The sequence below is a fragment of the Cryptotermes secundus genome, unplaced genomic scaffold (genome assembly GCF_002891405.2).
Source record: "Cryptotermes secundus unplaced genomic scaffold, Csec_1.0 scaffold255, whole genome shotgun sequence".
NCBI classification, from domain to species: domain Eukaryota; kingdom Metazoa; phylum Arthropoda; class Insecta; order Blattodea; family Kalotermitidae; genus Cryptotermes; species Cryptotermes secundus.
The window spans coordinates 38,742-61,445 of NW_019720564.1; the positions used below are offsets into that span (position 1 = coordinate 38,742).

Sequence of the window (22,704 nt, forward strand, 5' to 3'; positions counted from 1 at the left end):
TTTTATTCTGTAGCCCTTTGACAGATGTAGAACATCTCAACACATCTTCAAATAATACAAGTGGTGTAGATCTTTACACAATAAAGGAGGAATGATGCATGCATACTAGATACTAACCTTACATTTCACAGCATCACACATGTGAATGTATCACAACCCACATTTAAAATTGATGTTTGCATCCTCTTCTTCCATCCCTTACTCCTGTTCAGTCATGTGAATAAATTCCAAATGTGGCAATTAAGTTTATTTTGTAATTGAATACTGTGTACACCTCACCTATCTTCTCATACATCATTTATAAACTTCTATTGTATAACTCCTTTTGTAGATGTAAAACATATTCAACTGAACCTCAAATAAAAATAAATTACATCATTTATAAACTTCTAGTGTGTAACTCCTTTTGCAGATATAAAACATAGTCAATTCATCTTCAAATAAAACCAGTGGTGTAGATAACAATAAAGCAGGCATGATGCATTCATACAAAATAGTAACCTTACATTTCACAGTATCACACATTCACATGTGTGATACTCTATACTACTTTTATGTCATGTCAATAAATTTAATTAATTAAATATCAATTAAATTAACTAATTAATTAATTAAATACCTGTACACCTCACCTAGTGGGGTCAGTCCACTTGATATTGTGTCCACTACTTGCCTATCATACCAGCCTCACATGATGATGGTGATGGTGGAGCAACTGGCGGAATGAAGAGTGGCAGGGGAAACCAAAGTACTAGGAGAATACCTGCCCCAGCGCCACTTTGCACACCACAAATGTCACATAACCAGACCTGGGCTGCTGCGGTGGAAGCCAGGGACTAATTGCTTGAGCTTTACACCTTACCTAACTTCATACATCATAATTTGTCCAAGTATTGTGTAAGATCTGGTACACCTACTTTTAGCTCCTTCCTCTTGCGCATTTCCTGCAGAACAACGAAAAATGCACTCTTCACAATGAATTCACATCTCCAAGTTAAGCAGGTAAAAGAGCCATAAAATCAACATGAAACTCGACTTTATTCCATTCATATATGTATTCTTTTTTATTGCTAGTGGGGTGGGACTAAGTCCCTTGTACTGCGGCCACTTCTGGCCTATTGTACCAGCCCCAGATGATAGGTGAGGGTGATTGTGGAGCAATTGGTGGACTGAAGATTGGCAGAGGAAGCCGAAGTACTTGGAGAAAACCTGCCCCAGCGCCACCACAAATCCCATTTCACCAGACCAGGGATCGAACCCGGGCTGCCGCGGTGGGAAGCCAGCGACTATACACTTGAGCTATGGCGCGGACTTCCTATATGTAACTTAAAATGGAAAGAAGTTCAACCAAAGATCAAGTGCTTCACAAATGAAATTGTTTAAATGCTATGAAGTGTACTAAAAATTCATCAGCATAAAACAGAAACACTTATACCACTGTTCAGTAATGGAGTATAACAACAAAAATATAAAATACGCAGGTGAGTCAAATGAAAACCTTAAATATTTTTTGAGTATTATTTATTGTGCACAAGTGGTACAAAGCTGTATCACTTTTCAACATAATCTCCCCCATGCTCAATGCAAGTCCTCCAGCGCTTACAAAGTGCATGAATTCCTTTAGTACCTCTAATGTTTAAACTTGCTACAATTTCATTCAATGTCACTCGGCGGTTTTCCTTCACTATGGCTTCAACTGCTGCAATGTTCTCTGGAGTCACAATTCGATGTGCCTAACCCAGACGAGGAGCATCTTCCACTGAAGTCACACCATTTGCAAACTTCCTACTCCATTTGTACACTTGCTGATGTGATAAACATGCATCACCATACTGAAACTTCAGTCTTTGATAAATTTCAATAGGTTTCACACCTTCACTACACAAAAACCGAATAACAGAATGCTGTTCTTCCCTGGTGCAAGTCTCAAGTGGGGCACCCATCTTATACGGTCCTGTGATGCTGTTCATGCATTTGCACTAAGCTGAAACATACAGGCCATTCTGCACGCTGTTTGTAGCACGCCTACCAACTTACAGGAAAATTGCGCGAAATTTCAATTTTTTATTACAAATTTAAGGTTTTCATTTGACTCACCCTCGTACATTAAGAGTTCTCATTTCAGTCTAGTGTCAAACTGTGAAACATAAATCTTCTGGATGTCTCTGGAATTATACCATAAATGAATTGGTATATACAGAAACAATGAAATGGATTAAGAAATTCAGACTCTGTTCTAAGCTTTTATAATGGCAGTGGTGGTAATAACGCCATCCTCGGTGAGGTTGGCTGAGCCACGGCTGTGTCTTTGGTGGGGAAGTATCATGGACCAGGGATGCGTTGGGACACCTCCTTGTGGTCCCGCCGGGCAACGACAGTCTTGGGGATCTGGATCAGTATGACCTTCCAAGGCTGGTATCTGAGTTTCCATAAAGGGCGATGGCTATATGACCAGAACCTCCCACGCAACGGCATAATGACTCTTGGGTGTGACTACGGTGTACCCAGGACGAATGCGGGAGAGCTCTACTATGGGGTAGTTTTGGCTATTTCAGTTGTCTCCCTAGAGTACCGATAGGCGCTGCAAGCCTTAGGGCTCAACACTAAAATTGTTTGACCAACCCATGTGGAGGGGTGGGAATGGGGGAGCGCATAATCTATCCTCAGGGGCGACTTTTTCATGTAACGTGCCCTGGTCACACCCTCATGACTAACTAGTGTCGCATTCCCATTAATCATCTGGGATACCCCCCCCCCAAACAGGCACTCTGGGTCCTGGAGGCTTGCAAAATTTTCATTCAACAGGACCAGACCATCTAAGCCAAAGTGTGAGGCATTGTGCTGAGGGCTGCATGACACGAGTGGAAATTAGCCAGTGTCTTGAACGATCCCCTCGGGGCACCAGGCAGCACCCCATTGTATTTATGCCTTCCACCCATATGGGGCGCTGCGGTTGGTGACATTTTAAATCCCCAAAACTCGTGGAACCAAAATGAAAGGAACTGAAAACAAAACCGGTCGTAAGGACCTTAAACTGAAGAGGGACTCGCCTCCAAGGGGATACCTATGAGATGCTTCAGCAGGTGCTGGAAGCTCTTGTGAACCACTAGGGGACCCAAGTGCAGCCAGTGAAACTGCTTTTGAATTTTCAACCAAAGGCAGGGTCGAACCAGTGGTTCAGAACCTTCCTGAGGCAAAACCAAAAACTCTATGTGGATTCAGTAGTACTGACATACCACTATAAGGGGCTAGCACATCTAGCATACCTGCAGTAGGACAAGGATTGGGACACCTAGTCTCTGGAGTAGGTGAACCCTGTCTAGCGAAAAAAAGCCTTGTCTGGATGCGCCAGACGAAGTTGAAAAAGGCAAGAGCTGGAGCAAGCACAGCAGGAACTGGGGGGAGTCAGCAACCAGGAAGTGCAGGCTCGTCCAAGCAGGGAGAAACCCCCACCACTACCTTTAAGAGGCCAAGGTCGGAGGGTAGTACCCCTAAAGAAATGGCCATAACTCCAAAAAGGCCCAGGGACTTACAAGGAGGCTCTGATCAAAATAAAGGTAGCTATCTTCAAGGAAACTTATTCTGAGGACAAGCTTACCGAAGATGACCAGAATTTTATTCTGGAAGCACTGGGAGAGGTGTTATGTAGGACTCCAAAGGAGAACTACCACACCTGAAATCCTATAGATTACTGGGAGGTTCACTTATTTATGCATGTGCCAACCATCAATCTGGTCAATGGCTCACCAAAGCCACTGATAACCACAGGCTAGAATCAGGGGCCAGGCTGAAGGCTACTGATGCCAGGAACCTGCCCAAGCCTGTTAATGTGGCTCTCTGGATTAGGGACAAAGTTGCCCAGAATCAGAAAGAGCTGCTGAAATGGATTGCAGACCTCAATCTAGGACTTCATATGGAGAACTGGAGGGTACTAGATAAGTGATCTGAGTCGAAAGGCAAAAGGCTTATCTCATTCATAGACCGGGACTCCCATACAAATATACAGAGGAATGCACAGGACTCTCACAGGGGACTGTTAAGGTGTTCAATGATCCTGAGGATCAGCGCCGGCCAGAACCTGTGTCAGATACAGTATCATCCAACTCGGTCTCTGAGGTGGAAGGGGATGATGTATCACTCCCTCAGTTGATCAGAAGAGAATATCTGATGAGAAGAAGACTTGTCCCTCCTATCGTCAACACGACCTTACCAGATAAGGGACCTCCTTCGGAAGAAACCAGGTCTGATAAAGTAAAAGAGGCTGTAGAAGAAGGTATTTAGGAGGACACCTTTCCTAGCATTGCAGAATGAACATACAGCATACATACACACACACATGACATTAACACATAAAATAAGATTCATTCAGATTAATCTACACCACAGCAAGGCTGCTATGGCAATTTTATGTCGACAACTTGCTGAAGGAAAAGTATACATAGCACTTATTCAGGAACCTTGGATATATAGGGGCCAAATAGGAGGCTTAACGAATTCAGGGGGAACAATCTACTCCGTGGCACCTGAAGAAAACGTGAGATCATGCATTTATGTTAATAATCATGTTAATGCTTTACCCTTGCTTGAGTTCTGTTCCACAGACACAACAACGGTGAGGATGACATATCCATTGGGCGGAGGCTGTGAGGAGCTCATCATCACTTCAGCCTACCTTCCATATGACTTGGATGAACCACCACCTTCCAAAGAAGTGAGGGACATCGTTAAATATTGCCACCTTAGGAAAAAGCAGCTCATTATTGGGTGTGATGCCAATGCACACCACATACTGTGGTGAAGCATTGACATCAACCCAAGAGGAGAACGCCTCATGGAATATTTGGTGAGTTAGAACCTTAATATTCTAAACCAAGGTAATGAGCCTACCTTTGTGGTTTGCAATAGGCAGGAGGTTATTGACTTGACACTAAGGACCAATAAAATAGGAAACCTGATCAGTAATTGGCATGTATCTGATGAGCCGTCCATATCGGATCACAGATAGGTAACATTACAGTAGATCATGCTACTTATAGGAATCCTAAGAGAACCAATTGGGAGTCTTACAAAGACGACCTAAAGGTAAATTGGGAGACTATCTCGCGAAATATACACACAATAAAGGATGTTGATCGGTCTATTGACCAGTTACAACAGGCTATTATCTCATCCTTTAATAGGAATTGTCCGGCTAGGACCACTCATGAACCAAGGAGAGTGCCTTGATGGAATAAACAGCTCAGTGGGCTTAGAAACAAAATGAGAAGGTTGTTTAATACAGCTAAAAGAACAGGGCAGTGGGACACATATAAGGAAGCCCTTACCTGTTACATCAAAGAAATAAGGAAAGTCAAGCTATCCTCATGGAGGAGGCACTGCCAGGAGATCAATGATGTATGAGGCAGTGCCAGACTCATGAGAATCATGGAAAAACAGGCGACCACCAAGGTCAGCACGATTACGCTGCCTAACGGGCAGTATACTCTAACAGGAAGGGAGACACTGAATGAATTATTCAGGGTTCACTTTCCTGATTCAAAATTGATTGATAATTTGGACAATGGATAGGGTCAGCAAAACCTGGACACTTGAAAAAGCAAGACGAACAGAATAGACTGGAACCTGGCCAAAGTCATAATTAACCAAGCAAAAATGAGATGGGCACTCAATACATTTAGACCTTTTAAGTCAGCGGTAACAGATGGAATTGTACTGGCACTTTTGCAGCATGTGGCAGGACTCTTAGTTTCACACCTATGCCGCATATATAGAGCCTGCATGGCATATGGTTTTATCCCAATGGCATGGAGGCAAATTAAGGTGACATTTATCCCAAAGCCCAGGAAACTAGATTACACCGAGGCTAAGGCTTATTGTCCTATCAGCCTGTCATTTTTCCTTTTGAAAATGATTGAGAAAATAGTAGATAGGTATATCAGGGACGGGGCGTTGAGGACATTTCCTCTACACCAAAACCAGCATGCCTACCAAACAGGTAAATCTACTGAAAGCGCACTACATAATGTGGTAACACGCATAGAAAGTGCGATTGAACACAAGGATATTGCCTTAGGAGCATTCCTTGACATAGAGGGAGCTTTCGATAGAACCTCATTTGATATAATCAAACAGGCCGCTGGAAAGCATGGCACAGAGCTTGCAATATGCAGATGGATCAGTGCTATGCTGGAAAGCAGAACCATAGCTGCCACACTATCAGAGAGACCCTGGGGGTGTCCGCATCTAGGGGATGTCCACAAGGGGGCGTCCTTTCACCTCTGCTGTGGATCCTTTTTGTTGACGATCTCCTGTGGAGACTTAATGAAGATGGGTATTATACAGTAGGACATGCTGATGATATAGCAATCCTCATAAATGGAAATTCATTTCTACAGTATCAGAGTGTCTTCAAACAGCTCTGTACACGGTCCAACGATGGCATGAAAGAACAAGCCTTTCCATCAATCCCAATAAGACGGTAATTATAACGTTTACCAGGAAGAGAAATATAAAGGGCCTTAAGGACTGACCCTCTTCCATAAGACGATCCAGCTCTCCAGCGATGTCAAGTACCTTGGTCTAATATTAGACAAGGGACTGACATGGAAAAAGCAGCTGGACAAAGTCATTAACAAAGCCTATAAGGCTTTTTGGACATGCAGGGGCATGTTTGGTAAAACTTGGGGACTGCAGCCACACATTGTATGTTGGATATATACTGCAGTTGTGAGACCTATAATTACTTATGGTGTCACAGTATGGTGGCCCAGAGTTAAATTCAAGATGAGCAAGGCAGAACTTAGCAAATTGCAAAGTTGGCTTGCTTGGGTATCACAGGAGCAACTCGAGCATATCCAACAGCTGCACTGGAGACACTCCTTGGACTCCCCCCACTGCATCTACAGTTGGAGGCAGAGGCCAGAGCAGGAATCTACTGTATCCAGTGCAGTGACCAATGGAAACCTAAATCCGATAGTTTCGGACATGCATACATAACTCAGGACATGAAAAAAGAACCCATATTCAAATGGGGTCTGACAAAATGATACTGAGACATGTATATGAAAAACCATTCACAGTCATATTTCCTGATAGGAGTGAATGGAAAGACGGGTTTCGGCCCGATATAAAAGGGGGACTGATCTGGTATACAGATGTTTCCAAGATTAATAAGGGCACTGGAGCTGGTGTGTTCTGCTATGGCATGAGGTGGAAACTTAGTTTCAGCCTTGGGCAGTATACAACAGTATTCCAGGCAGAAGTATATGCCATTAAGGCACATATTATGGAGAATCTAGATAGAAACTACAGAAATAGGAACATTTACACATACATTCTATCTGACAGCCAAGATGCATTTAAAGTGCTTGACAAACACCAGATCAAATCAAAATTGGTCTGAGATTGCCAACGAACTCTCATGGAACTGGCCAAACATAACAGGGTACAACTGATATGGGTGCTGGCGCATGAGGGTATTGCTGGATATGAAACAACAGATTAATTACCTAAGATTGGAGCTGAACATCTGTTCATAGGACGTGAACCAGCCTGTGGCATCCCTATAGGTGTTGCCAGACAGGCAAGCAGGGACTGGACAAATATGAGTCACAATAAATACTGGGGATCCTTAACTTGACTCAGGCAAGCAAAGGGACTCATACGAGGACCCTCTACTAAACGAGCAAAGGAACTGTTGAAATTAAACAGGAACCAACTACGATGGGTGGTAGGGCTACTTACAGGACACTGTCACCTCAAAGGACACCTCTCCAAATTGGGACTAAGTAACAGTCCAACTTGTGAGAGGTGTCAAGAAGAAAACGAAACAGCCACACATATCCTGTGCAAATTTATTTAATTATTTATGCTTATTTAAGATTGTGCCACTTGGGTCAATATTTTATGGGACCAAGTGACTATTTCGACATCCCCACGTACAAGATCCTATGCTTCATTCGAAGTGCAGAATTGTTGAGGGGATAATCAAAAGAGGAGGCACAATAGATCACTGTGGTCACAATGCAAGGGCCAAGAAGGCCCACCCCTTATACAGTCATTCATTCATTCAAGTTTTTAGTATTGCAGTACAGGTGTGAAACCTTGTAAGGTGAAAGATGTCAAACTTACATCAAAATTTATCTCAGCAGCTGCCTCAGTTGGCCATTCTGGTTCATCAGTTACTCAGAACAGGTCTCTGAATACAAACAAATTATCACCAGAAGCTCAACACAAAACAAGAAAGTACTGATAGATAAAGATACTGTATTTCTGTAAACGAAGCATCTCAATTCAAGAACTAAGATGGCACACACACAAATATTTCTATGCAATATACAATGTATAGTTTAATAATTCAGGCATTATCTTAGCATCATGTAACATTCACCCAAGTAATTTTGGAATTTAACAGCATTAAACACTTATGCGATACCCACCAAAATTAATTGTTCCTTCTAAACTTTCCATGGCTTTTATGAGACTTAACAGCAATGTCATTTCTAACACCTGATATATCAAACAACTGTTGTGGAGGAGCCATTGTTTTTATAGTACTGCAGTATGTGAACTATTGTTTGCATACCTGTACAGTAACATTCGGTTTGGTGCCAGGTTCTAATGGATCCCCAGACACAACTTCCCAGTGATCAAACACACACTGTGGGAATGCTTGTCTGCCTGTATTTTTGCGCAGATCTGCTGTGAAGCCTAGTGGTGGCACACAATTTAAATGTCATTAGTAACATGTAAATACAGCTAGCAATGGTAATAAACGTGAGAGGTCACAGTCAAGTTTCTTAAACCAATGAAAAACACCTGAACCTCAAGCAGATAGATAACTGACATTCCTTTGCAGAGAAGTGTTGCACTTTGCATCAATACTTTTCTACATTGAATTTAAAGATTCACTTAATGTAATTTATACATTAAGTTAGATTTTGCACAGTTATAACTTTTCATGGACCGCCTCTGTGGTCTAGTGGTCAGAGGTCCTGGCTACAGATTCAGAGGTCCTGGGTTCGATTCCCGGCGCTACAAGATTTTTCAAGAAGTAGTGGGTCTGGAACAGGGTCCATTCAGCCTCATGATAACTGAGGAGCTATTTAAAGGAAATAGCGGCTCCGGTTTAGAGAACCAAAATTAACGGCTGTGAGGATTCATTGTGTTGCCCATGTGACACCCCCTACCCACTAAATTGGCACTAACTTTGTTGACAAGTGGTGGTCGCTTGTTCAGTATAGTTTGCTTGCAGACTCAAGTATTGGAGTTCAGTTTTAAATAACTTTTCATGGAAATGCTCATCATCGATAATTAAGTCTGTTAGGAAATATTATATTAGTGAAATTTTTAAGACTAGAACCTGTAAGAATATAATAAATACTTCTTTGCATAGGGAACTGAATGTAGAACAATATTTCAACTCACTTCCGCTGCATCAAGATTCTAGCACATATACTTTCAACACAGGCTTCTTTCCATGCTGTCACTGATCAAGTAGTTTACTATATGCTCAAACAGAATTCATACAACACAAACACAGCATTTTCCCAATAAATGTAACTGCATCATGCTTACCAAATGACTTGTTCACAGGCAGGTATGCTTTAACTACGTACATCGGTGTGCCAGCCACCGGAATTTTTTCAATTAAATATCCTCATCGTCTATTCAATACACCACAGATAACGCCAACAGCAACTTCTGGGCACTGGAATACAAAGCATTGAGATCTTAAATTAACAGTACTCTTAACCTGCCTAGCATAGCTGGTTGAAGGGCTATGCTACAAGCCGGAAGGTCATGGGTTCAAGTCCCGATGAGATCACTGGATTTTTTTCAATTGGCCTAATCCTTCCAGTTGCACTATGGCTCTGGGGTTCACTCAGCCTCTAACAGAAATGAGTACCAGGAATTAATTAAATAATTTTCCTGGGGAGTAAAGTGCAGCTGGCGCGTAAGGCTGACAACCTTACCGCCATCTTTGAGCCAACTGTCTAGATAATGTGGGACCCTCAACGTCTCACAACCCTATGGGACTTCACGGCCTGGTACAGGGATAGCTTTACTTTTTTACTTTACTTAACCTGTCTAATTGCCTGTATGTGAATCCAAGCATACATCAGTATTTACACCTACAATCTTTCAATATTTTACAAGTTCCAGGTTCCTTTCTTATCCAGTGAATTTATGACACTATGGGGGGCACGCGGCAGCGTAGTTGGTTGAGGCAATATGCTACAAGCTGGAAGGTCACAGGTTCAAGTCTTGATTAGGTGAATTTTTTCAATTTACATAATCCTTCCAGCTGCACTGTGGCCCTGGGGTCAACTCAGCCTCCAACAGAAATGAGTACCAAGTATCTTCCTGGGGTTAAAAGTCAGCCAGTGCATAAGGCTGACAACCTTACCATCAGTGAGCCGACTGCCCAGAGAAAAAATTGGGAGCCTCAATGTCTCACAACCCTATTAGCCTTCATGGGCCTATTACAGGGATAGCTTTACTTTTTTCACCTTGACTATAACAATGAATGGTAGGATGATGGACAAATTGTGATGTAGGTGGAAGTGATTGTGGCCTATACCTGTATACCATTTCAGCATTTACCTGGAAGGAGTAAGGAAAATAACAAAAAATTCGGCCAGAATAGCCAGTATCCCAGCTGAGATTTGTACTAAGCACCTCTTAGGTGAGTCATTTTCACCTGGGATAACTTGATTCAATGAAAAGTTCAGTATAATTTCAGTATCAGGCTGAAGTTCTTAAGAGTAACTGAATTCTTGCTTACCTGAATCTCGCATAAGTATATTGGTTCCATTAGTCAAGGCTGAGCTGTGAGGATGCAGGCAAACATACAGTGTCAACTTGTGGGAATGATTTGACCATCATTTATGTTGACGGCATCTGTGTGCAATGTCAAATCATAAATGTTGAACCGAACAGCACGCATATTCTCCCCAGCCAGTACTCTCTATAAATAATGGCGCAATTACTTTGAACCAAAATGATACATAACCAACCTCCTCAGAATGAAACTGGTTAAAATTTGAGGGACATCAAACAGGTTTTAATATATGTCAACAGTCCATCAGTTTTTCTTCTTTGTTATTAACAATGTTGGCAGTAAACACAGAAGACATTCTTATGTAGACAGAAAGGATCAGAACTTAGAATATTTTGTTTTTAATTCCTTTAAAGTGGAGAAATGTCATAGCAACATATTCCAACCAAAATCATAAAAGATCTTTTTTTTTATTTCTTCACTGCTTACAGGTTAGAAATTAAGTGTTTGATCTAGCATTCTTTTCCAATTCCTCTTTGTAGTTGTAAATACAAAAACAAACAGAAAACAAACTGTGGTTTTAGTCCACAAGTGAACTATACCAACCAAGCGACTGCCGTTTGTGGGCAAAGTCAGTGCCAACTTTAGTGGCTAGAGGGTATCACGTGGTCAGAGCAAAAAATCCCCACAGCCGTTAATTTCGGTTTTCTAGACCAGAGCCACTAAATTCTTGAAATAGCTCCTAAGTTATCCTCACGAGGCTGAGTGGACTCCGTTACAGACCCACTACTTCTCAGAAAATCTGATAGCGCCGGGAATCGAACCCGGACCTCTGGATCTGTAGCCAGGAACTCTGACCACTACATAAGAGAGAACAGAATATTTAAATACTAAAGAAAAGTAAAGCTGTCCCTGTACTAGGCCATGAAGGCCCATAGGGTTGTAAGACGTTGAGGGTCCCACGTTATCTAGACAATCGGCTCAAAGATGGTGGTAAGGTTGTCAGCCTTACATGCCGGCTGCGCTTTACTCCCCAGGTAAATTATTTAATTAATTCCTGGTACTCATTTGTGTTAGAGGCTAAGTCAACCCCAAGGCCATAGTGTAGCTGGAAGGATTAGGTCAACTGAAAAAAATTCAATGACCTCATTCGGGACTTGAACCTGTGACCTTCCGGCTTGTAGCATAAAGAAAATTAATTTGTTAGAAGGTCCAGGTCTCCTTACCAAACAAATTCAAATGCTGATGCAACATACCAGAGAATAAAACTGTACAGCGAGGTCCCACTACTACCCAAATAATATTAAATATAACTGCTAATTTAGACATTCTGAACAGATACTGGTACGTCTTTTTGCCTATAACAAATTCTTTGAATGACTACCATGTTAACAGAAGTACAAATTTCACAGGAACTCAAAACAGTGTTAACACTTACAACTCACTGTGCAACATTAACCAATTACCTCTTTGGTGACCCACTGGAATCCTGCCACAATAGAGTCTTTGACTTCATTGAAGTACTGGACTCCCTTTGTACAGTCAAGGAGAAGACTGGGACCTCTGCCACCTGGTCCGAAAGCCCAGATCTTACGGGCTTCTGCGACATCATACTCTTATTTCTCACCCAAGTAGTGAGCTCGTGCCTTGAAGTCATCATGTGGTTTCACCCCTCCGTGTTAGCAAAATACAACACATCAAGGTACATATTCTAGGCTCAACCCTTCTCATTATCTTCTACTTACACTCTCAATGTCCTCAGCTAGCCCATAAGGCATGGGCTGTGCCCTCATGAAGAGACAATTGTGTTTGTTCGCAGATTTGGACAGACATACCTGGTAAAACTCCCTTGATCCTGTCTCACGATATGATACAACTGGATCAGATTTCTTAAGTGGAATGCAGGCATGGCCTTCCAAATCCAGGAAAATAGATGATAAGAACTTGAAATCCTGTAATTTACTGACAAAAATAAACCACATGAAAGCAGGAATGCTGAGCATCTCTTCAGTATTAAGTGCATTTCTTCTTCTTCAATCTTCAGCTGGCCACTGTGAATAAACTCTGAAATTTAAACCAGCACAAGAACTTCATATTTTTTCCCATGGCTTCCACTCAAAAACTGACCTTCAATTAGAAAGAAAACTGTATAATCAAAATGGGAAGGGGGGGGGGAGGTCTAAAACATTTCTCAAACAATGTTAACATATCTTAGTCAACTATAATTTTCAGTAACGTGAATGGAATGATAAATGCTGAACCAAAGGTTTTTATCTGTCGTGTAAATTTTCAGAAACAAATATTTACTATAAAATCATTACAAAGAAAAACTAAAATTCTGCTTATGCTTCTTCAGTGGACAATTTCAGTTCTTCATAAGAATTCAGAACAGGTCTGTATGGGATCATCATCAGAAGCTCAACAAAGACATTGTACTGCAATCATCAATATGAATAAAATGAACACGAAGCTAAGTATTGGCCTCCCCATTCATTTGGAAACAAAAATATGGGTATGCTTAAGTACAAACTGAATTTACAGTCCCTGTATCGACCATTTTTATGATGTTAATAAAAAAAAAAAAGAACCACAATCACTCAACTCAGTTCAAACCACAGATAACAAAGGCCAGCCAGTTCCTATCACAGCTTATCCAGACTCTCTCCTTTGGTTTTCGAGAAGTTTCACTACCATGCAGTCATAGCATTACTGGGAGAAATGCACACATCAAAGTTTGCCATGAAACATCTTCTGTTGCCCACTCACACTAACCCACGTGGCAGTCTCTAGAGTAGCTATGCCACTTGACTACTCAAAGATATTTATGGCACCTGGAGAGTCATTGCCATGTTCACATGTGCCCAACATCAGGTTCCTATTCTAAGCTACATCATTGCAGTTGAAACCTCACACAATATTTCTGCTCCTTTTTAATATTGTTCTCTTATTATTAAATATGCCAAGAGGGCCTTTCCTTTCATGTCTTCTGAAAAAAATGTTGTGCACTTCTGATTCTCCCATGTATTACATGCCCCACCCCTCCCATCCTTGACTCTATCCTAACAATGTTTAGTGAAGATAACAAATTATGAAGCTCATTATGTGATTTTCTCCAGAGCCCAAATATTCTCCCTGACACTCTGCTCTCAACCATCCTCAAATTATATTTTCTTTAGTGTGAGGTTCAAATTGTTTACTTTCCTTCCATTCAAGGAGTACACTTTTCTCAACAAACACAATCATTTTGAGAGACTCAATATTTAGTGCCTGCATAGAAACTCTTCTAACCTGAAGATACATTGCATCATCACACCTCAGAAAGCAGTGACATTCATAATCACTTCTGTAAAAACATCAAATCTCACAACCCATTTGGCACCAGCCCAGCAAAGTTATGGAAAACAACATGCAAAGACACTCTTGACACGTCCTGCATTAAAACATTGCTGTGCCAGCAGTGTGCTCTCCTTCAGACAGATCTCCAAGTGCAATTCACCAGCACCGGCAATGATTTGTTGACCAGACTCATCCCTGAAACACTGCACCATGGGATCGGACTTGGCCAGATGCTTTAGACCTGGATAGAGAAAACTCTGATCAGCACAAAACTGTCCTCTCACATATGCACATGCATGCATAAACAGAGTATGATGCATATTAAATGTACCCATTATTTTCAGTACACCACAAGACATTCTGATGGTCTCTAGTGCTTCCTGGCTGGACAGATTCTTTTACTCAGACTTTTTTTTAATGCTGGTGAGGTGGGACTGAGTCCCTTGTACTGCGGCCACATCTGGCCTATTGTACCAGCCCCAGATGATAGGTGAGGGTGATTGTGGAGCAATTGGTGCAATGAAGATTGGCAGGGGAAACCGAAGTACTCAGAGAAAACATGCCCCAGCGCCACTTTGTCCACCACAAATCCCACTTGACCAGACCCGGGGATCGAACCCAGGCCGCCACAGTGGGAAGCCAGTGACTAACTGCTTGAGCTATGGCGCAGCCTTCCCCAGACTTAAGAACTGGCACTTATCCACTCTACATACCAAACTGGAAGTGTTATAATTTTGGATGACCTCAGAAATAGATGTGAACCACATATTACATTTACTAATATGCAAACCATGTGTAAAAGCTAAAATATACTGAAATTCTGTGCACACACCAGTATACTGGGGCCACAAAAAGACCAATCACACACCTTCTAACAGCTTTGGCAGGTCAGCAGAATTCTTGGGTGTCACAGTGACTCACACAACAGGAGACACACTGAACTTCAATACGCGCATATTATGAGCATCCTTGAATGTTGTGATGGTACCAGTTTTGACAAAAAACTGATCCACACCCACCAATCCACAGATGTTACCTACAAAGCAAAAACTACTCAGTAATCACGAAAACAATCAGATGAAAATTACACTCAATCCTTCAAGCTACAAGTCCACCGCTCCTCAAAATCAACAAAGTTTAAGTGTGTCCATTACTTTTGGCACATCACGAAACATTCAATGCAATGTGGCGCTTCCTAGTGGGACATTTATTTACCCCTATACATATTCTGGCACTTGCAAACTACACAGTGGAGATGAAGTGTGGTGTAACGGGGAACCTGAAGCTTCAGAAGGAAATTTACTCAAGGCTTACCAGTAGGGACATCCGCTATGGCCTCAACATAACGCCCCATCATCAGAATAGTCCACGGGATTGCCATCTCATTCAGATCCTCTTCCTTTCCTGGGACATAATTTGGACCCATGATATGAACCTTCATTACTGTTGCAACCTACAGAAATATGTGAAAAACACTGTACATGCGTACTGCTACAGATATACATCCTAAGACATTCACTCCTCATAACTGTGCTGTTGAAATGAGCAGAAAACGGTATACATCTGTCCATGGAATCTCAGATGGTAGCTACATTCACCAAGTAGTGATAAGTTAAGATCTATATGTTTTACATTCATCTTAAAAGGAAAATAATTTTTGTCACGTATTACTGCCTGGTTGGTGGGACTGAAATTAAACGGGACACATCAGCTGTTGGTCTACACTGATGATGTGAATCTACTGAGTGATAATGTAGATACCATAAAGAAAAACACACAAACTTTAATTGACGCAAGTAAAAAGGTTGGTCTAGAAGTAAACACAGAGAAAACTAAGTACATGTTTCTGTCTTGCAAACAAAATGCAGGGCAAAATCATGATATAAATATAGTAAACAGATGTTTTGAAAATGTGGCACAGTTCCGATATTTGGGAACAACGATAACAGATCGAAACCTGATTCAGGAGGAAATTAAGAGGTGATTGAACTCGGGTAATGCTTGCTACCATTCAGTCCAGAACCTTTTGTCTTCTCATCTGTTGTCTAAAAACATAAAAATTAGAATATACAAAACTATAATTTTGCCTGTAGTTCTGTATGGGTGTGAAACTTGGTCTCTGACATTAAGGGAGGAACATAGACTCAGGGTGTTTGAAAACAGGGTGTTGAGAAGAATATTTGGACCGAAGAGGGATGAAGTGATAGGAGGTTGGAGAAAACTGCATAATGAGGAGCTTCATAATTTGTACTCTTCTCCAAGTATAATTAGAATGATCAAGTCAAGAAGGATGAGGTGGGCAGGTCATATAGCACAAATGGGGGAGATGAGAAATGCTTATAGGATATTGGTGGGAAAGCCAGAAGGAAAGAGACCACAGGGAAGACCAAGGCGTAGGTGGATGGACAATATTAGAATGGATCTTAGAGAGATAGGATGGGATGGTGTGGATTGGATAATCTGGCTCAGGATAGGGACCAGTGGAGGGCTCTAGGGAACATGGTAATGAACGTTCAGGTTCCATAAAATGCTGGGAAATTCTTGAGTGCTGCAGAATTGGCAGATCCTCCAGAAGGGCTCAGTTCCATGAGTTAGTATATAAATTACTGCCTGGTCTGGCAAAATCGCAGGTAAATGAAACACCTCATATAAGGTAAGCAAAAGGGTTCAAAGTGAACTCTAGTGAAGCACTGTGAGAGTTTAACATCCCCTTCATCCCAGTCATACTGACAGAATGAATAGAAGACCCCATCCAGTTTCACAGAAATGATGCTCTCTCTCACATACAAGCACACTGTACATAAAGCAGAACAAATGACAATCAAATTCAACTGCACCTACACACATTATAACCTTGTATGTTCCCCTATTCAGGTTACACATTCTGTAGAATCATGGCAACAACATGCTCTCCCAGAGGAAAACATCAGTATTTCCATACATTGGTAATGTTGAGAACAAAACCCCCCAGGACCCACTCTGTGTTGAGAATCTAGTAAAGCAAAAATGTTCAATTTGGTAATAGTGATCTATATTCATTTGTTTTTGTTTTGTATTATAATAAGAAGCTTCTCCTCATCCAATATGGCTGTTAAGTGAAATGTAAGCATGACACAAAGGAAGCCTGCTATATACGACTTCTAAAACCAGACCCGACATGACATTCACTGTAAATGTGGAAAGTCGAACCTTAGAAAATCCTGACAAAATAGCTCTTCAGAATGTGAAAAGGACCCTTAGGTATGTGAAAGGTACACAAGATTCAGGAATAAAATATACCTCACCTGACTCCGACTGTTAAACTGGAAGCATTTAGTGATGCTGATTATGCAGGGGATATAAAGGATAGGAAGAGTGTAACGGGATATGTAATTATGATGTCAGGGGGCCCAATATCATGGTGCTCTAGGAAACAGAGTACAGTCGCATTATCAACCACTAAGGCCGAATATATTGCAGCAGCTGAGTGCTGTAAAGAATTGAAATCTATAAAGACGTTTATATAGGAGTTGACAGGAAAAGGGGTGGAAGCGGAACTGTGTGTCGACAATCAGAGTGCAATCAAGCTAATAGAATCTGGACAAGTAATGCGTAGGAGTAAGCACATAGACGTTAGGTATCACTACATAAGTGAACAATTGAAAGAGAAACTGTTCTCAATCAAATATTGTAAAACTGAAATACAGGTGGCAGACATTTTAAAACAACCGCTATCACCAGAGAAGTTTATCAGATTTAGAGCTATTATACTTAAGAAGAAATAAGTCTTATTGTGATAAGACTGAGAAAATTTTAATTACATGTACTAATTTTGTAATCTGAAGGCCAAAATTGCTAAGTGTTATTTGACTAACTTTGTAAAACAGCAAATAATGTTGACAGGATTTTGAAATTAAGGAGGAAAATGAGAAATGTGTTTGTAACATTTTGAAATTAAGGAGGAATGTTGAGAATCTAGTAATGTAAAAATGTTCAAGTTGGTAATAGTGATCTATATTCATTTGTTTTTGTTTTGTATTATTATAATAAAAGTTCTTCTCATCCAATATGGCTGTTAAAGTGATGTATAAGCACGACAAAAAGAATATCAACACTGTAGCATACATACCAACAGCGTTGTAAAACATGCTCCTAAACACAGAATGACGGGCGCGCGCACAATCACACACTTAGATCATAGCAATTTGCAGCTCTGAATATTCCGGAATGAAGCACATGTCAATAATTCTTTTCTTCTCCCTCTGTTCAGATACAGGCTTCCAGATCATGTTCAGAGTATCAACGCTGATTCACACATCTTCTTTCAGGTTACATGTTTCTTATTTCCCCCCCCCCCCCANCTCGATGTCTCATTCATCTGTTACCGTCCGTCATTTCCACGCTGCTCTACACTGCCTTGTACATCAATCATCCCGATCATCCCGTTCTACTGTGCTGACTGCACCAAGTGGCTGTTTCGCTGCGCAGTGACGTAAAGTTTACATATTTAACTGGGTTTCTGAAATACGATGGACGCGAGGAATCAAAGTAAGAACTTCCATTAATGATTACTGACAAAGTTCCATGAACTTCATTACTTATTAGTAAGTAATATTACTGAAAGGTGTTTAATTGTTAAAATAATTTCCCAGAAGTCTGTTGCGATTACGGAGTACTGACAGGCTGGCCGAGAGATGGCGACTCTCCCGCAGCCTTGGCGTATAGATACATAACATAACACAAGATTATACGGCGTGAGTAGCCAGACTTATTGTGCAGCAGTCAGGCGCAATGTTTGGGTACAGGATTTTCATGCAGCAGATTTATTTAATACCTTCAGAAAAAAGGATTACACAATTTCTATTTGACGAATGGATTAAATGTAAAATATCTACATACCGACCTCCCAGAATGGGCCTTTTCGTGGTTTTCCTCAGTTATGCCCGGGAATGCCGAGATACTACCTTAAGGCATAACTTCCTTCCAAAAATATATTGCCAACTCATCATTCACCAAACTTTGCAGTTTCAGGCTCTGTACTCTAGACACAGAGATAGCTGTCATACTACAAAATTAGTCTTTCACAATCATGACATTGCAGGGTCAATGCCGATTAACCCCAAGTGCATTGGTGGGGTTGCTTCATGGTCCCGCAGCTAACAGACGTCAGTTCAAGGCAATCTCTGAAAGCTGCAATATCAATACAGGGCGTTCAATCATTGAGGAAACCTGGGATGGGTTGGATACATTTCTCACAGATTGCTGCTCTAACTGCCGATAGCGAAATGAGCGCTGAACTGCTACTGGCAGTTACAGCAGCAATCTGTGAGAAATGTTGTTCCCGCTCAGCAGTGTTGCCAGGTTGAACGCACTGTATTAACAAACTCCAAACAGCTGAACCTTCCTATAGAAGCTACCAGTTGCTCATCTACACAATAAATAATTGCACATAATGCAATGCAAGGATTCGTTACCATTAAGTACCATGTTCACAGCCCCTATCCTAAGCCATATGAATCCGGTCCACATTATCTTCTTTAAACATACAAAATGCTGAATCAGTAGTCAGAGCTTCGGTCTGTCTTCACACATTTTTCAAGAATCAGAGCAACTTCTAAATCCGTTCATGCATTTGGTGCAAAGTTAGTGAGGGAGAAATGTATGGTATATTTTATGTTGAATGAAGGAAGTGTTCTTTGGCATGGAAATTATCAGTTGCCAGGGGTTGTTGCTAACAGAGGCCAACTATTATCTACGTCTTGCGTGCTCTTCACTGGGGCAGTAAAGTAAATGGGGGGGGGGATATAAATATAGTGAATTTAAATACAATTAAAAATTATTACTGTTGTGATATTCTAATTATTTCACTTCTTAATTCAAATTAATAATATTCATGACATTGTGTAGTTTAACTAAACAATTTTAAAATTATACTTACAATTTAAACTTACTACACGATCTCAGTTGACTGTTCCCCTCTAAGACAATTAAGGAAGAAGCGCCTCACACCCAAACCACTTTCTGTTTGAATCACATGACACACCACATCATAATCATTTCAGTTCAATCCACTTTAGCACTATATTTATCCATAAGCAGAGTGAACACATATCTATTTTAAGTTTATTTCTGTAATTAATATACAAAGTATCCCACAGAATGATATTGTGTTTGTCATGATCAGCAAAGCATAGTTCCTGTTCATCTGACCAATCCATAGATGGCCACTCCCCACTATGTATGCATCGATGTGCCTTCAGATTACTGTGGCCATTGAATGACTTATTGCATATATGACAGCAAAATGGCCTCTCCCCATTATGTAGGAGCTGATGTGTCTTCAGATGACAATGCTGAATTAATGACTTATTACACATGTCACAGCAAAATGGCTGCTCCCCACTATGTATGCACTGATGCTTCTTCAGATGGCACTTCTGATAACTTATTACATACATCACAGCAAAATGGCTGCTCCTCAATATGTATGAGCTGATGCATTTTCAGGGTACTCTGTTCATGGAATGACTTCTTACACACATCACAACAAAATGGCTGATCCCCACTATGTATGACCTGATGTCTCTTCAAAGCACTGTGCTCACTAAATGACTTATTACAGACACCACAGCAAAATGGCTGCTCTCCGCTATGTATACGCTGATGCTTTTTCAGATGACACTGCTGACTGAATGACTTCTTACACACATCACAGCAAAATGGCCTCTCCCCACTATGTATGATCTGATGTCTCTTCAGAGCACTAGGCTCCCGAAATGACTTATTACAGACACCACAGCAAAATGGCCGCTCCCCACTATGTATGATCTGATGTCTCTTCAGAGCACTAGGCTCCCGAAATGACTTATTACAGACACCACAGCAAAATGGCCGCTCTCCACTATGTATACGCTGATGCTTTTTCAGATGACACTGCTGACTGAATGACTTCTTACACACATCACAGCAAAATGGCCTCTCCCCACTATGTATTATCTGATGCCTCTTCAAAGCACTGTGCTCACTAAATGACTTATTACAGACACCACAGCAAAATGGCCACTCTCCGCTATGTATACGCTGATGCTTTTTCAGATGACACTGCTGATTGAATGGCTTATTACACACATCACAACAAAATGGCCCCTCCCCACTATGTATTATCTGATGCCTCTTCAGAGCATAGTGGAGAAGGAATGACTTATTACACACATCACAACAAAATGGCCTCTCCCCACCATGTATGAGTTGATGCGTCTTCAGATGAGACTTCTGACGGAATGACTTCTTACATATGTCACAGCAAAATGGTCTCTCCCCACTATGTATACGCTGATGCCTCTTCAGAGCACTACGTTCACGGAAAGACTTATTACACACACCACAGGAAAATGACAATTCCCCGCGATGTATACGCTGATGCATTTTCAGATGACAATGCTGACTGAACAACTTATTACACACATCACAGCAAAATGGCTCCTCTCCACTATGCATTATCTGATGCCTCTTCAGAGTACGCTGCGAACTGAATGATTTAAAACACATGCCACAGGGATATAGCCACTCACTGTGTATACACTGATGTACCTTCAGATTACTGTTGCGACGGAATGACTTATTGCATATATCACAGCAAAATGGCCTCTCCCCACTGTGTATGAGCTGATGTGTCTTCAGATGACACTGCTGATTGAATGACTTATTACATATGTCACAGCAAAATTGCCGTTCCCCACTATGTATGCGCTGATGTCTCTTCAGAGCATACTGCAGACTGAATGATTTATTACATACATCACAGCAAAATGGCTGATCCCCACTATGTATGAGCTGATGTCTCTTCAGATCACACTGTTCACTGAATGACTTATTACAAACACAGCAGCGAAATGGCCGCTCCCCACTATGTATCAGCTGATGCTTCTTCAGATGACACTGCTGATTGAATGACTTGTTACACATGTCACAGCAAAATGGTCTCTCCCCACTATGTATTAGCTGATGCCTCTTCAGAGTATGCTGCAAACTGAATGATTTATTACACACGTCACAGGTAAATGGCCGCTCACCACTATGTATGCATTGATGTATCCTCAGATTACTTTGACTACTGAATGACTTACTGCATACAATACAGCAAAATGGCCTTTCCCCAGTATGTATGCGCTGATGCTTCTTCAGAGTACTCTGATCACTGAATGACTTATTACATACATCACAGCAAAATGGCCGCTCCCCACTATGTTTGAGCTGATGCTTCTTCAGATGACACTGCTGAGTGAATGACTTGTTACACATGTCACAGCAAAATGGTCTCTCCCCACTATGTATGAGCTGATGCCTCTTCAGAGCATGCTGCAAAATGAATGATTTATTACACACATCACAGGTAAATGGCCGCTCACCACTATGTATGCATTGATGTATCCTCAGATTACTCTGACTATTGAATGACTTATTGCATACAATACAGCAAAATGGCCTTTCCCCAGTATGTATGCGCTGATGCTTCTTCAGAGTACTCTGATCACTGAATGACTTATTACATACATCACAGCAAAATGGCCGCTCCCCACTATGTTTGAGCTGATGCCTCCTCAGCTCAG

General features: G+C 41.3%; 1 pseudogene; it reads right to left on the reverse strand.

Moving 5' to 3' along the window:
* On the reverse strand, nucleotides 1–21,872 carry LOC111868452 (annotated as a pseudogene).
* Between the last annotated feature and the right edge of the window lie 832 nt (nucleotides 21,873–22,704).